The sequence below is a fragment of the Phoenix dactylifera genome, chromosome 6, assembly GCF_051530095.1.
Source record: "Phoenix dactylifera cultivar Ajwa chromosome 6, Ajwa_hap1_PhDact_Kaust_v1.1, whole genome shotgun sequence".
Classification (NCBI taxonomy): Eukaryota; Viridiplantae; Streptophyta; class Magnoliopsida; order Arecales; family Arecaceae; genus Phoenix; species Phoenix dactylifera.
The window spans coordinates 4,962,148-4,978,325 of record NC_143195.1 but is presented as its reverse complement, the minus strand read 5'-3'; the positions used below and the strand labels follow the sequence as shown (position 1 = coordinate 4,978,325).

The following is a 16,178-nucleotide window of genomic DNA, read 5'->3' as shown; positions in this document are numbered from 1 at the left end:
ACCACTTTCCTTCACCGGAAATCCCTGCTGGCATTAACTAGTTATTACAATGGCTAATTATGTGGCAGAAATTGCTTAGATAGGTGATTACATGGCCAATTGGTGATGATGTGGCATAAGTCATAACAGATGATTTTTTTTATTTTGATGACGCGGCCTATGAGTGTTTTGTGGCACTTGCTGTGGAATTTTCAGCCCAAAAGTGTTCGGTTGCTGAGTGCCACAGCATCACCCATATGTCGCATCATCATCTATGTATCATAGTCTCGGGACTCCATCTTATATGTAGTTTATGTTTTTTATTGTTTCTGTGTTTTTCATCCAAAGCCATGTTTAGGCTTAGATTTTCTGTCGAGTCATGTACTAGTACTGCCAAGCAAAAAGGGTCCATCTAGGTATGATAGGAAGCCTAACCCAACTCCAAACCACCATACTTAATTACTTGAGCCTTAGCCTTTCTTCAATGCCCACGGTCATCACTCATCTCTAGGAACGGAGGATGGACGATAGTCTTGAAAATAGAATTGTGCATGTATGGAAGAAGGGAAGTTAGAAAAGAGAAAAATATACGCAAAAAATCTGCAGAAAACAGTATAGAAAAAAACACTGTTCACATGAACAGTAACTCGACCTGTTACTGCTCACGGAACCGTAACCCGACCTATTACTATTCATAGAACAATAACTCGGCCTATAAAAAGAGAAGACAACAGCAAAAAAAAGAAAGAAGAAGAAATTCTGGAAAGGTGAGTGCCACCGTGGGCGAAGCCCTGAGAGACTCTTTTTCTTCCACTTTCATCCTGCTTCTTGACCTATTTCTTTTTGGAGCCACCTTCTTGACTCCGTCATCCTTCATCTCGATACCGTGGTGGAGCGCGGCCTGAAGAATCTCATTGGATTAGAGGGACCAAACTCGCAGAGGTAATTATCCGATTAGTTCTATCACCATTTTTTGCCCATCCTTCGTTTTTTCGTCCATCAATCATTTTCTCCATCCATTATTATTACCATCGTTGCCATCTACTACCTCCTTGGAATCCGAGTTTACTCGCAGTATTTTTTTTATTATTTTGTTGTGGTTATTTTCAATTTGTTGCACTAGTTATATTTCATTGATTGGGCTTCATTAATAAGATATCTATCATGTTCTGTTATGCGTTCATATACCTTTATAATGTTCTTTTGGGATGATTAGTATTTGCTGAAGTATCTAATCAATCGCACCATAATTGATTATTATGAAATCAATCTACACCTGTAAAAGCTTTATTATGAAATCAATCTACACCTGTAAAACCATCTACACCTGTATCTAATCAATCGCACCATAATTGATTATTTGCCATTGGAACACTTTCTAAAAGCTTTAGTATGTGTTACAAACATGGCATATAACATTGTATATATGCTTTAATTGACAAAGTATTGTTCCCAATTCTTATTAAATTAGTTACCTCATCCAAACATTTGACAGTGATGACCACATTAGCCTCCATCTTCTAGATGATATTGCGCCATGTCCATTTCTGGGATATTATATTCGAATTTTGATTTGAGGCAGTAGGTTGTCAAAACATGTACTTGATTTAATTAGAAAACAAATGATTGCATGATTACGTTTTACAAGAACAAATAAGTATTAAGGATTGTGCTTGGATTATTTGCTGGATGCAGCTCTTCTCATCTAATAATCCTACCTCTCCTTAATGATGTCAGTATACTCCTTACTATATTTTAGATTCACCAATCTTATCTCAGACTTTGTAGTCATCATCATATGAGCATTCAATGCAGTGGTTTGATTTCCTTAATCTACTCTCTTAACTCACTTCCAAAATGGCTGGCTTGTCACTAATCTCTCCACATGACTTTCTTCTGTGCTACTACAGGCATATATATACATATATATCTATACTCCTATTATTTGACATTCACAAACATTTGACGTAAGCCTACCTTCTTCTTAATAAAGCCATCGAGTGCAATATAGTGCGTGACAAAGCAGGGACTACTGGCCTCAATACCTCACTCCTAATGTACTTTCTTATCACAATCAACACCCATGTGTGCTTATATATGAATTTTATGATGGTATGGGTTGTCCCTACCACCTGCTTCATATTTTGGATCCTATGAATGTCCTTTAGTGCCAAGCCTATGTAGTGGATAGCATATGAGGTCTAGAAAATATATGACTCATCCTTATCATCAAAATATTCTCTACTCCATTATCAATAACCACCTATACGACATGCTGCTCTCCTATCTTTTTAATTATCTACTTTATCTAACTCATAATATACTAAAAATAGTGCACCTTGTTAAAAGCATCAACTGACTTATGAAAGAATATATTATTCATCACAATATGTCAAAAAAATGGTGATGCTTCGTTGCTAGGTCTAGTCCAACTATCACATATCAATATCACACCATAAGGGTACGATACTATTCTTCTCTCTAGCTCATCTTAGTACCATCAAGCAACTCACTGCAGATATCATTCTGTTAGGTGGAATGACATGCTAGCCAACTCTCTAGATGGAGCTGATAGTAGAACGGTGGTAGATGTTATTTATAGTATTTACAGGAAAATAGTTGAAGTGGAACCGTGAAGCAATAGCTCTCTATATGTCCTTTTTCATATTTTTAACAAGCATAGAATCAATCTTTTGTTGCTATGGGTCTTTGCTAAAAAAGGTACATGGATTTAAGTCATTAATGGTAGCGCCTACTGATATATCTCTAGGCTTCTTTTCCATATTGCCGATGAAGGTCCCAAATATAGATTCTATCTGACTGTCACCTTTATCAAGAAACTTTTTTTCAATTACTAGCTCCTACAGCTTGGATCTGTCCTAGGGTTCCAGAACCAGAACCCTCCTCTTACTGTGAGGACCCAAACTATGCCCTATGCTTGGAAACATCCTCCTTCTACCATAGTTTAGAATGTCTCATATGACAGCTAGATCTGAGCCTCCTCCATGCCATCTAGATCTGACATCTCATAGTTCTCAGGATCTCTCGAATGATATAAAGGTGGCTTAGATACACAATGATGAACCTCTGCTTGTATCTTTGTATTTTTTTTTCTTGCTCTCCCCAAAGCTTTGAAAATGTTTCTTCATCAATATCAGGGTAACTATTAACCAAATACTACTTTAATCTCATCAACTACTTTCATTTTGAAAAGATGCTTGGCTTGGCAGCGAAACACTTAGGATCAGATTTCCATTTTTTTTCCCTGCTATAAAGAATCCTAGAGTCTCCATTACTAACTCATGCATGCAAGAAGTGAACAGAAAATATTTCAAGTGCCACTCAACCACCAAGCTAACATAGAACTTGTGGCTGTAGATTCTATATTATACCATATGGAATCCCCAAATACTTAAGACAAAACGGTTTGAAAATGGAGTCTGAACAAAGCCTTTTGCATTAATCATTGCTACTTTATCCTCATGGAGGGAGGAATCTATCCCTTGTCTCTTTAATCTAGTGAAAATTTCCCATCCCTCATAAGGTGAAAGTTTTCCTATGGTTAAGCTACAACAATAAGATCCTTACTTCAGTAAACATGGCAAGATCTTAAAAACAATTAAAGTCTAAGGTGAATAATATTAATCTTTAATTAATATAATATATTATCTCTTATTTTTTTAATGAAAAGATAACTCTTTTGGTAGTTTATAAAAATATAACTCAAAAACAAAGAATGTGTTACAATAACAGCTATGTTGTTATCAAGAAGATTTGTTATTACAAGCTGACAAGGATTGGAATGTGGGTATCAAGAAAATATCTGTCTGGAATCAAAGTTGCTTTTGAACTTTCAAGCTCATCTTGGTAGTGCAACATTGTGTTATAACAACAGCTATGGCATAATACAATATAACAATAGCTAAAATGTTACTTATCAAAGTCAATCTTCCCCATCTAGACAAGAGTTCACCTTTCCCATCTACAATTATCTTTTCAACCTTGTTTAGAGAACACATCCAATCACTTTTTCTTTTGTTTTCATCCTCTCATTTTTTTCTTTCGTTCTTTTTTAACCTTTTCAATTACTTAATGAAATTTATTAGCTTGGTAGCAAAGGGAGAATGAAGTTTATTAGCCTAGTGTAATCTTTCTCAATGAAATAAGAGTAGTAGTTAGCAAGCATATGGACTCTAGTTACTACAGAACAATAAAGAGACCCTCAAGTAGTTGATGGTTTTATTAACTTGTGGAATACATCGAGCCTAATGTTGTACTTTAAAAAAAAATACTACTCATAAATGTCATTTAAATACTAATCTTTTGGAGAACCTAGCAATTCAGTTAAATAAGTTGAGCAGCTGGTTACGTTAAATGAGTGAAAGGCCTGGGCCTAATCTACTTGATTGGCCCATGATTGTCCTAAAGGGAGTAGAAAATAGATTACATCCAATAATTTAGATTATTGAGGTAGGACTTTCACTGTTTAATATAAATCTAATAAAATGTGAATAGAGATTCATCTAGATCTTCCTGCATGCATGCATGCATACACTTATGTGTGTGTATGTGACATACACACATACGTACAAACTGTATACTCCATTACAATAGAGTATATATTATGGGGTGGCCGAAAATTGAATGCCCACCCTAGGCCCAACATACCCTCCAAACCTGAGTCCGGCCGTCACCTGCAACCCATTAATTACACACTGTGGGGTCGTTTGGTATGGGGTGATCGTCCCAGGATCAAGGATGATATGAGTGGAGGTGATGAGATCACCGCATTTGGTTGCATCACGGTGATCCTACATGGCGGTGATCCTAAATCACCTTCACTCCTCAAATCACCGCCCAACTCGGTGATGGGATACCCGTCTTTGAGGTCGGAAATCCAAAATCACCCCATGGCAATGATCCTGGGTTGAAAGTTAAAGATAAAAATACCCCTCAATTTAGCAGAAAAATTGATATATCAATATACCATCAATATATTATGTCTATATTATATATATATATATATATATATATATATATATATATATATATAATATTACGTTGATATATATATTATATTAATGATATATATATATATTATATTATTATATATGACTAATCATATTATTATCCTATTATTATTGAAGGATAATTTTAAATTATAGTAGAAATATATTATTATATTTGATATTTATATAATGAAAATATTTAATATATTACTCCTATTTACCTTATTTTTCTAATCAAAATAATTATTAGTATTAAAAAATTTATTATAAGTATAAATAAAAATATTAATTCTATAATGAAAAATAACATATTTTTATAAGATTAATAATTTATAGGAGTAATAAATATATTTTTATAGGATATATTAATAATTAATATATTGATAAATATATTAATATATTGATAAATATATTAATATTTTATTATAATATATTTTATATGATTAATAAATATATGATAAGGGCTACTAAAAGTAGAATATGTGACAAAATTATGGAGCTATTATAGGAATTAGCATATTGACTCTCATTTTTGATTAATGAGAATTAAAAACATATAAAAAATTCATCTAACATATATTAGGGGTATTTATGGTATTATGTGGTCGGTGATCTTGGATCTCTGTACTATACCAAATAAGTTACTCATGGATATTTGGAGATTTTTAATCACTGAACCATGGCTTACGAAATACATTGATCTTAAATCATTGGGATCAAATCATTCCAGCATTTGGATCATGGGGATCTTAGACTACCGTGGTGATCCTGTTGGGGTTACCAAACGTCTGTGGTTCTTAACTTTCCGACGTCGCCGGTCTAAACCTGTACGGGATCTTTATTGCCAAAAACCTTCCCGCCTCCCTCCGACCAGCAGGCGTTTCCTTTTCAAATGGAAACGCGAAGGTTGCTTTCGAGGTATCATCAAGTCCTCCACACCTTACTAGTTCCACCGTCCGAGTACAGGAGGTAAACTCACGGGATAGGTGCATGGATCCCGCTTTCTTTGGACTATAAAAATTAGAGCAAGGATCATGAGTCCAGGACATAAAGGCCCCTTGTTTCTCGACTCATCATTCCTTTTCACACCTAATGGAATCGTTGCCTCTGGAAAGCTGCCGTCCGTTCTTCTATTAAAAAAATAGAAAGCTGGCCTCTTTATTGAGTTCAGTTCACATTAATGATAGGGACTTTGATACGCTATCTTTTCGTGATAGTTAGACTATTTTAACCGCTCCTTAAAGCTATTGCTGGCTGCTTAGTTTTTAATGAAAATTTTGCTCCCCATGTAATTCTAGTCATTAAATTATGTTTTAGGGATAAGACATTGGTTTAGGGCTCGAACAAAAAAGAAACATATTATGATAACTCAGAAAAGTTTCCACCAATTATATAATTCACAATGCAAATACAAAGAGCACGCTAGAAATACAAGAAGGTAGATGAGTGATTTTTGAGTTACATTTCTTAGTTACTAAAATATTTTTGAAAGAAAAAAACTTTAGGATTTGGATTTGGTTCGTGAGTCGCTCAAACAACTCTTCTTGAATCACAGCAAATCCTATCCTAATTTTTTTTAAAAGCCTGCTCTTCATGCTCGGTTCGTCGAGACTTTAGATACAGCTTGGGCTAAGAACCACTTAAATGAGTTATTTTGGAATTACACTTTGATGTACTGTGTGTTTGCAAACTAACTTATTGGCAAACTTTAAAGTTAATCGAGATTCGCATATTTCATAAGTGAATGGGCTTGAACTAGTTGCTAATAGTGAGATATCACACCAAAATAAGATCTGGATTTTAGGGTTGATATTAATTACAAGCTAGGACTTTAGTAAACCCCAGCTCAACTTGGTTGGAATTGATAAGGCTCAAAAATATATATTTGAAATATTAAAGAAATAATTTAATATGGTGTGTTTATAATTTATATGCACATTCTATCATTAGATTCGATCGCAATGTTAAAACCATTATAGCACCTTATTTAAATAATTTGATAGATTCCTTATATTACTATATTCCATGATGTGATGGACTAGATGGTATGCAATTTGATAATTTAATGGTTTAGTGAATCACAAATTTCATTTGTCTAAATATGGTATTAAATTTTAAACTAGTGGAGTTTAAATTAAATTTAACTTGCACTTTAGTAAATCTTGATTTGGACTGTACTGAACTTATGGGCATGAAGTTGCTCAAAAGAAACTTGTCTACGCTCATGTCCAAACTAGACAAAAGAAGATTTAATCCAATGGTAAGCTGAGGCTGTTGAGCTTGTTTTAAACTTGACTTTGCTCAAAATTAATTGGAAGCAGTTCTTGATCAGACCTAGGCTTGGTCAAGCTAAGCTCGATGATGATCATGCTAAACTATGAATTAAAGCCTAGTCAACAACTCTAAATCCTAGATGGAAGTGGGGAAAACAAAATTATAAAACAAAATTAGGCTTATCAAGATGATCAAGTTGAAAGTAGTGCCATGCTTGATATTGGATTTTAATCCTAAAATTAGGTCTAATAGAGCGGGCTTGATTGGATTGCTACTCTATGAATACGATTTTATATTTCATTGGTTTCTCTTATGGGTGGCAATCAAATCAGATTGAGTCGAATACGAATTGGATCAAAAATTTATCAACTTGAATTTGGCTTGTTATTAAATAGATCAAAAATTTAAATCTTAACTTTATTTATTTATTAAACAAGCAATCTGACCCAACCCATGTTTATTAAATAAGTCAAATTAGATTAAATAGTTTAAACAGATTAAATAAAATTTTAATAAATTAAATAAATTTAAATAGGTTAAACAAGTTAAGTAGATCGGATTAAATAGGAAAAAACAAGTTAAGTAGATTTTTAACAAGATTAAATATTTTAAAATAGGTTAAATAAGTCTAAGTTATGATCCGATCTAATAATTAAATGAATTAAAATATGTTAAATGAATCACATATCTAACTTGAATCTAACTCATTTAATAAACAAATAGATTTAGATAAGTTGATATGTTTATAATTAAAACATATTTATGTGGAATTCCAATCTATGTTAAACGGAAAAAGTTTGCAGACCATATCAACAAGTCCGAATCATAAATTTTCATTATTATTATTATTATTATTATTATAAATGATACAATTCTGGATTGCGCCGACGACCCGAGCGGCGTGGCGCGACACGCATAATCTCAGCTAGTGGGCCTGCAATCATGCTCGGCCGCGGGTGGGATGTTTTTTAACCCACGGGCCCCACCTAAAGCGTGCTCCCCAGTCCCACCCTTTCCAAGTGGATCACTCATTGCTCCCATTGCCCACTTTTGATGTAAAAGAGTTCACACCAGCTCTCACACTAACATGACAGCGTTCAAACTGGTTTCGTTAAAAAAAAATATTTTTTTATTAAAATTTATTTAATTATCTAATTCACAGGAAAAATAGATTTTCTTAAATAGAACGGTATAAATATTTAAAAATATTTTTACATAACTCTATTCTAGAATCTTAGTACATGATAGACAACAATCTAAACAATATATATTGGATTGTATATATGGCATTTCAAATTCGTAATCATCTATCGCATGATTAGACTAATGGACAATTGACATTACATTTCTAATTTTAAAAAATATTATTATATGCACTGTATGCACTAGAGTGTACATAGCTATGCTGGTGCACGCCGCCAATCACCGTGGTGTATTTCTATGGGCCAATTATTGAGACGAGCATGCGATAAATGGAGCTCACATATGAGCATGTAGTGATGGGTAGCATGTACCAGCGGAGTCGTGCACGCAATAACTTGTCCTAAATTTGTAATGTTTGAAAAAAATCTAAAATCAACATTTAAATACTTTTTCTTTTTGTGCGTAATTCGCAAGGAGGGAAAGTGTTCAAGCCGGTAAAGGAAATTATGATGGAAAGTATGGAGATTGCTTGCACAACTTATGGGTCACGAGATGCACATGAATTATTGTATTCTATTATGATTCTAAATTCTAAGTTTGGATGACTAATTTGGGAAATATGAGTTGGTTCAACTAAGGACAGATGGGAGAGTGGAATTTTAGAGAGGTGGCTTTCTACCATTTGATAGGGACACTTGGGGATTACTAGATATATTTTCCAAGGGCTAGTTTTGGAATTGAACTTAACATGAGCCCAAAGATCAGGACCAGCAATACAGGGCATCTCTGGAATGATCCTTTGAAGCTTAATTGTAGCCTGTTTTTAGTTGAAAGGAAAGTAGATGTAGGGGAAGACCCTCAACCAAGAGGAAGGAAGAATGTGGGAAAAGGGTAGGTGGAGTTGGTAACTGTCAATTAGATCCACCCCCCCTAAGCAAGCAGCCAAGTACTTCTGGCCTCCATCTGGATCACACCAAATACCAATCTAAGACCAGTTTGGTTTGGAAACAAAATCATATACACCTAAATAAAATCCACATCCTTAACTTTACTCTAATCAAAAATATTTTTTTGGTGCCGTTGTAAAATAGGTTAAAAGTAAGGGTAGACCTTCACAAAACGTAAATTTGTATGAAGTCCACTTTCTTAGTTCTATTTATTCAAGAATTTTTTCTGATCCACACAAAGCAGCAATAAAGATTAGCATTTTTCACATTTTAGAAAAGTTAAGAAAGACCTTGTTTTGGGATCCATATTCCTCTTTACCCGAATTCAAACCATCCAAAAGGGAGGGGACGAATAGATTTATTCACTTAAAGAATAATATTTACTTGAGCTTATTTGTTTAGTCAAATAATCTTCTTAAAGTTATGGGAAAACTAACAAGGTGTGAGGTCTCATGCGGGCGTGTGCTTAGTCCCACATCAGTTATTCACTGGGTAGATTTTAGATACTTATATAGGATTAAGGAACATAAATAATATATTTTGGCTAGCTATTTTGGGTGAACTCCTGAATTGTTACAAATGGTATCAGAGTGAACCTGGCCTATAACCTATGTAGACTAAGAGACACAGTACGAATTCAATAGGGTTGACTACGGGCCGATCATGGTATTTGTGATTAGATTTGAATGGATTTTAACCCTTAGCCTGATGAAGACGTCAGGGTTTAAATGGGAGGAGTATGTGAGGACTCATGCTAGCGTATTTAGTCCCATATTGATTATTCGCTAGGTAGATCTTAGATACTTATATAAAATTAAGGAACCCAAATAATATCTTTCAGTTAGTTATTTTGGGTGAGGTACTAGGTTGTTACACAAGGCCTTGGATACTTAATTTACTTAAAAATATTATTTGATCAAGATAGTCTCATAATATTTTTTAGAACTTACAAGCTTTATTCCTCCATTTTTTGCCCCAAATTTATTCTTACAATCATAATAAGCAAGACAAAACAATGCTAAAATTAAGGATATTTCTTTAATGTCTCATTACTAGATGGGGTGTCCGCTGATTCCAACAAACTACATTGCCTACATGTTTAGTTATTGAAGCTACCCATTCATAATATTTTCTAGTTTTAATTGTAATTTGGAAAGCAATCATGCATGCTATCACAAAACTTGTTATTTTGTATTGTTCAAAGATGAATGGATCTATTTTAGATTTGATAGTAACTCAGTTGTTATGATTTCAATTAGGGGGAACTCTCTCTCCTTCCCTTTCAATTGGAACAAACTATATTTGCTTAATGTATGCTCGTATTGATGAAAAAAATTCATTTATCCTCATCCATGTCCCGCAAAGGTCATTAGATTACATTGTTCTATTAATTTTTTTTGTATTTTTACAATCGCGATCATGCTTAAAAATAAAAGCATAACCACAATGACCTTGCTATAATCTTATTATTTTATAATAATACTATATTGATAGATATTAATATGCTATTAAAATTATGTACAATGATAGTTCATCATAATACTAATATCAAAAGTTTATTATAAATAGCATGAAATAAGATCAAAGCTTAATGTGCAACAATATTAATAATATTAGTGTTAGTATTGTTAGCAAAAGGAACTTACTAATATGAAAGAAATTATTGGTAAATTATCATAGTCATGTCTATATTATAATATAGATTTTGTGATATACTCAACGAAACTTAGATTATAAGTTATAAGTCGGGCTTTTATTTAATACGGTTCTTTTATTTTAAAATATTATATTTTTTCATATAATCAATATTAATATTCTATTATTTTGAAAGGAAAAAACATACCACACATCGGCAGAGCTAATATTAATGATAGAAGAGGTACTTATGCAAAGTTTCCTATTCATCATACGGAAGCCGACATTAATAATGCAAGTACTAATGCTAAGAATTTTTATTTGACCATCATTATCACATTCAATACTTGATATATAACATAAATTTTTTGTTATTAAACTATTGTATTTATTGTAATTTGTTACTCTACTATATTGTATTCCAAGAATAATTAAAAAAAGAAATAATTGCATTTGGCATATCACACAGATTATATGCTAGTATATATACTAAAATGAAGGTTGTGCTTGCATAGAGCTCTCCATTTACCATATGGATAAATAAAATTTAATTTCACATAATTAAAGTTTGGTCAAAGGATCAAAGAGGACAAATGGTTAAGTGTACATTCTCCTATCAAAGCAAATTATTAATGGCATGAAGTATATCCTTCTCACCATTTCTCAAAAACAGTTAATATATACTATGTTCTTGCGTTCAAAGAAAATTATTGTTGTCCAGAATCATTAATGTAAAAAAGTTTTATCCTTCTAACCATTTTTTGTGGCATTCTACATCAAAGCAAACATTCAACGACTTTCAAAAATGAACAAAAAATTAGTTTGTCATGGTTGCCAATTCTAAGAGTGGAATCTCTAGAGCTTAGGAAAATGTTTGGTTGAAGTAAAGTCAGACCTCTCAAATATATGGGAAGTAAGCACTTAGACTACCTCGTAGAACAAGTTCTACTCGTGAAAGTCAAATACCATGTAGGGTGATGACAATTTAATTCTCAGCCCATGTAAAGCATCTACAACAGTTTTATTTTTTGGCATGCTTTAGTTGAACTTATATAATACATTATGTACTTCTATATTACAATAGATATTTTAATACATTGAAGTATAAAATTTTAATATAATTCATTAGTAAAATATTAATTTAATTCTTATTTAGTATAATATTCTAATATTATAACGTATATATGATAATTGTTAATAGAAAATATCATTTATTATGTATTAAATTATAAATCATATATCAATTATATTTGGACAATTAGGTAAATTTGGTAATATATAATATAAGTAAAACAAATATAAAAATTATCATTCTAATAGTATTAGATATAATATTATTGATTCATATTATGTTAGTCATTTATTTATTATTATTACTATATATTATATATAAATTTTCCTTAAAAGTATTCAAAACACCTAAAATTCTATACACTTATAATTATTCACTGTAGGTCTCATCTATATATCCATTGGATGATTCATCCGATAGAAACATGATATTATTGAAAAATAGCTAAAGTACCTATTACAATTTTGAAACCAGAATATATATCTTAACAAGGCAAAACTAGCAGTAATATCCATGTACCAAATCAAATAATAGAACAATATAGTTGCTATAAACAAAAATGAAATCAAAGGAATAACTCAAGAGAGAGGAGAAAGGGTCACACATAAAATGGTGAACAAATAAGTTAAAGAGCAGCATAAGGTGGGTGATACTTTCTAAATTTAAAGATAAATCACTACACAAATCAAACAACATATCTTAATAAAAGTGATATCTTACTTTAGTCTTCAGTATAGAGGTGAGGAAAAAATAAAAACAAGAGTCCGAAGGTAAAAACTCATATACACATAGTTTGAAGTAGGAAGTTTTTAAATTTAATTAAGTAAAACTAGGGAGGAGCAAATATTTGTTTAATTTAAGATTCACTCAAATAGTATAAGTTACAACAGGTATTAGAAAAAAACTTGATAGAAATCCTAAAGGGAAACAATCTGAAGTAATGTTGTATCTCTTATTTACATGTGATTTTTTTCCTATTCTTATTAGAACTTCAAAAATATAAACCAATTTTATAGGAACGGATCTAACCATTTTTTTCTTTGAAAATATGGAAACTGCATCTAAAATAATTACATTTTCTAGCATTCTTTAATTAAATATATCAAGTGTAAGCATGTCTTACATCAAGTATATTATATAATATAAACTAGTTAATAAAAGGAGAAAAATTATATTTCATGCATTGCATGAGTTATAAGCCAGTATAAACATAAAATGGATGCTCAACTTGCATAAAATTCTCCATTTTCCATGTGGAAATCAATATTAATGATGCTAGTATTAATATACTTGTCCATGATTAAAATTAATTATTTTATATGCAACAAATATTAATGTCATCAATATTACTACTCTCGACCATTATTAGAATTCATTGCTTAATGTGCAACAAACACTAATAGTATTGGTATTATTATGCTCGGCTTATTAAAGTTTATTGCTTAATGTCTAATAAAAATTTGGTTATTAAAGCCTTCTATTTAATATAATTTATTATATTATTATATTACGTTTCAAGAATAATTAGAAATATATATATATAGTCAATGATTAGAATTTCTATATGGTGGTTCTCCTTCAGAGTTCACCACTCATCATGTGAACGTTGATATTAATTATAGAAGCTTTTGCTTGGCCATCATTAAATTTGACTACTTAATATGCAAGGAAAATTTGGCTATTGAAGCTATCTATTATAGAACTTTGAAATCCACTAGCCATGGTAGGTATCAAGAAAGAGAGAAAAAATATGTGTAGGTATCGCAATATTTTATATTACACTAGTAGATAACAATTACTTGAAATTAGAACTTGGATCTAGATGACTAATTCAAATATTTGATTGGTCAAATATAGGATGCAATTTTTTAATGGTCTAATTAAATATTTTTTGTTTCTTCTATTGATACCATTTAGACAAGCTTAAAAAATGTTGGATTCGTATGTATTATTTTGTTTCAATATTTTATTATTGAAGTGAGTTTCAATGCAATAAACTCAACTAGACTTGGCATGTGCCTTATATGTGAAAGAAAGCGTCTACGGAAATGATTCTCCCCTTATTTAATTGAAAGTTTTTTATTATTTTTGTATGTTAATCAATATACTTTCAAACTTTTCTAAATGGTAAAAATATACTCCTTATAACAAGTGTTCTCTTCTCTAGAACTGGGAAGAGGAAATACCGAAGAGAATCTATACAAAGATGGGATAGAAATTCAAGTCATCAGTACCTAACCTCAATAATTTTACAAACCACACTAGCTGCCATCAAAATACATATATTTCTATCATTATTTTTTCTAAGGTTCATAATGAGAGTGTCACTGATTATTTTTTTAAAAAAATGATATCATCAACATTTCATTCAAAGAAAATTCTTTACAAAGTTTAAGAATCTCCTTAGTTTGGAAGAGTGGTGAGATTTGATTGGATTTACTATTTTTCCTTTTTCTAAAATTATTTTTCCATAAAAAGAACCAAACTAGGTGGAATTATTATCTTTTTTTTGTTATAAATGGAGTTCATTCATCTTATAAGCAATATTCACAACAATGATAAAAGTTAACGTCTAAGATATCCAACTATATATATGTGGATGGCTGGATGCATTCTTTTTGTGTCATATAATTGTATAAATATGTACCCTTACTTTTAGGCTAAATTACTTCCCATATAAAGGCAGACCAATATTAGATGAATCTAATTATATAGATTATTAGAAGAAGGTAGATCAAAAAGAAAAGAATGCTACTATCTTTTAGATAGCTATACAGAGATTCCCATTCAGGCTTCAAGGTCTATTTATTTTATAAAGCCATATGTTGTCTTGTAGATCGATAGAGATAGATGAAGGTGTTCTACATCGACAAATTGTGGTCTTGGTGGAACTATCAATATCTGCATGGTTTCCTTTTATTATTTGGGATCTTCATCCTTCGAGGCCAAGGCGGATACCCTTAGTCTCGGATCTCTATCAAAATCTAAGTTCTTGGAGCATTGAGAGGAGCATACTTTCGGAACCTCCGAGATGGACTCTGAGTATGGCACTTCTCTCCTCTCGGCTATGCTTTCTCCTTTGCTTGTCTTTCTCTTAGTGGCTTTTGTACTTCTTACCATATTTTCTTGTCTCCTCTTTCTAAGCAGCTATAGCTTCCTTAGCATGGATGTACTTATCTGCTCAAGATTGAAACTAGGCTAAGTTGTTGAGAGGCCTCTTCTCCAGCTAGAAACTGAAGTATGAACTCTTCAGCCTACTCATCACTATAGTTACTATGACGGAGTGATCCAGCTCGCATACTTCCAATGACTCGCTATTGAACTAATTGATATATCTTCGAAGTGACTCATTTTCTCTCTATTTAATGGTGAACAAGCTAGTCTGGGTTTTCCTCCGCCTCTTGTTGTTGATGAAGTGATTGGCAAATGAGTAGCTAAGCAGGTCGAAGGAGCCAATTGAGCATGGTGAGGCACTTAAATACTAGACCAGAGCTATCTTCTTAAGAGTGGCCGAAAGGTATATCATGGCGTCGGTTGCTCCTTGCAGTAGCATAAGAGCTTTAAAACTCTCAAGATGGTCCATGAGATCTGCAATACCATCATAATGCTCGAATTGTAGTATCTTGAACTTCCTTAGTAGAGGTTGATCTCTTTAGTGAAAGAAGGCTCACTCATCATCTCTAAGTCGTTTCTTATTTCATCCTTCCACCCTTGTAGAGCCTTCATCTCATTGTGCATCCCCATGATGTTGCTATTGAGATTAGCCTCCCACCTAGAGACTTTTTTGGCTGATGTGGAGAAGAGTTGTTAGAACCAAAACTCATTTTGGAGGAAAAACTGGAGCGACCACACCTCCGACCCCTCTTCGGACTCTCGGGATGAAGGTGGCTACTACTTTGTGCCGAGTCGTCTTGATAGTTTAGCTAGCTAATAGGAGGATTACTAGCCTACTGTTGTAGTTTTTATATTGCCTCTTTCAATGTCTGCACTTGCCAGATGAGCTGGTTGAACTGCTTGACGTTGATAGCTCCTATGGTTGGCTGAAGGGGCTAAGATCCTTAGGAGTTGTGCAAAGAGCTATTAGACTCTGGTTGAGTAATTCCTTGATGGTTACTTCTT

The 16,178-nt window shown here is 32.5% G+C and overlaps 1 protein-coding gene across 1 annotated transcript in view; it reads left to right on the top strand.

Moving 5' to 3' along the window:
* Window positions 1–16,178, top strand: part of LOC103716598 (uncharacterized) — a 281,358-nt gene that overhangs the window by 118,071 nt on the left and 147,109 nt on the right. The gene's annotated exons all lie outside the window — the stretch shown is intronic.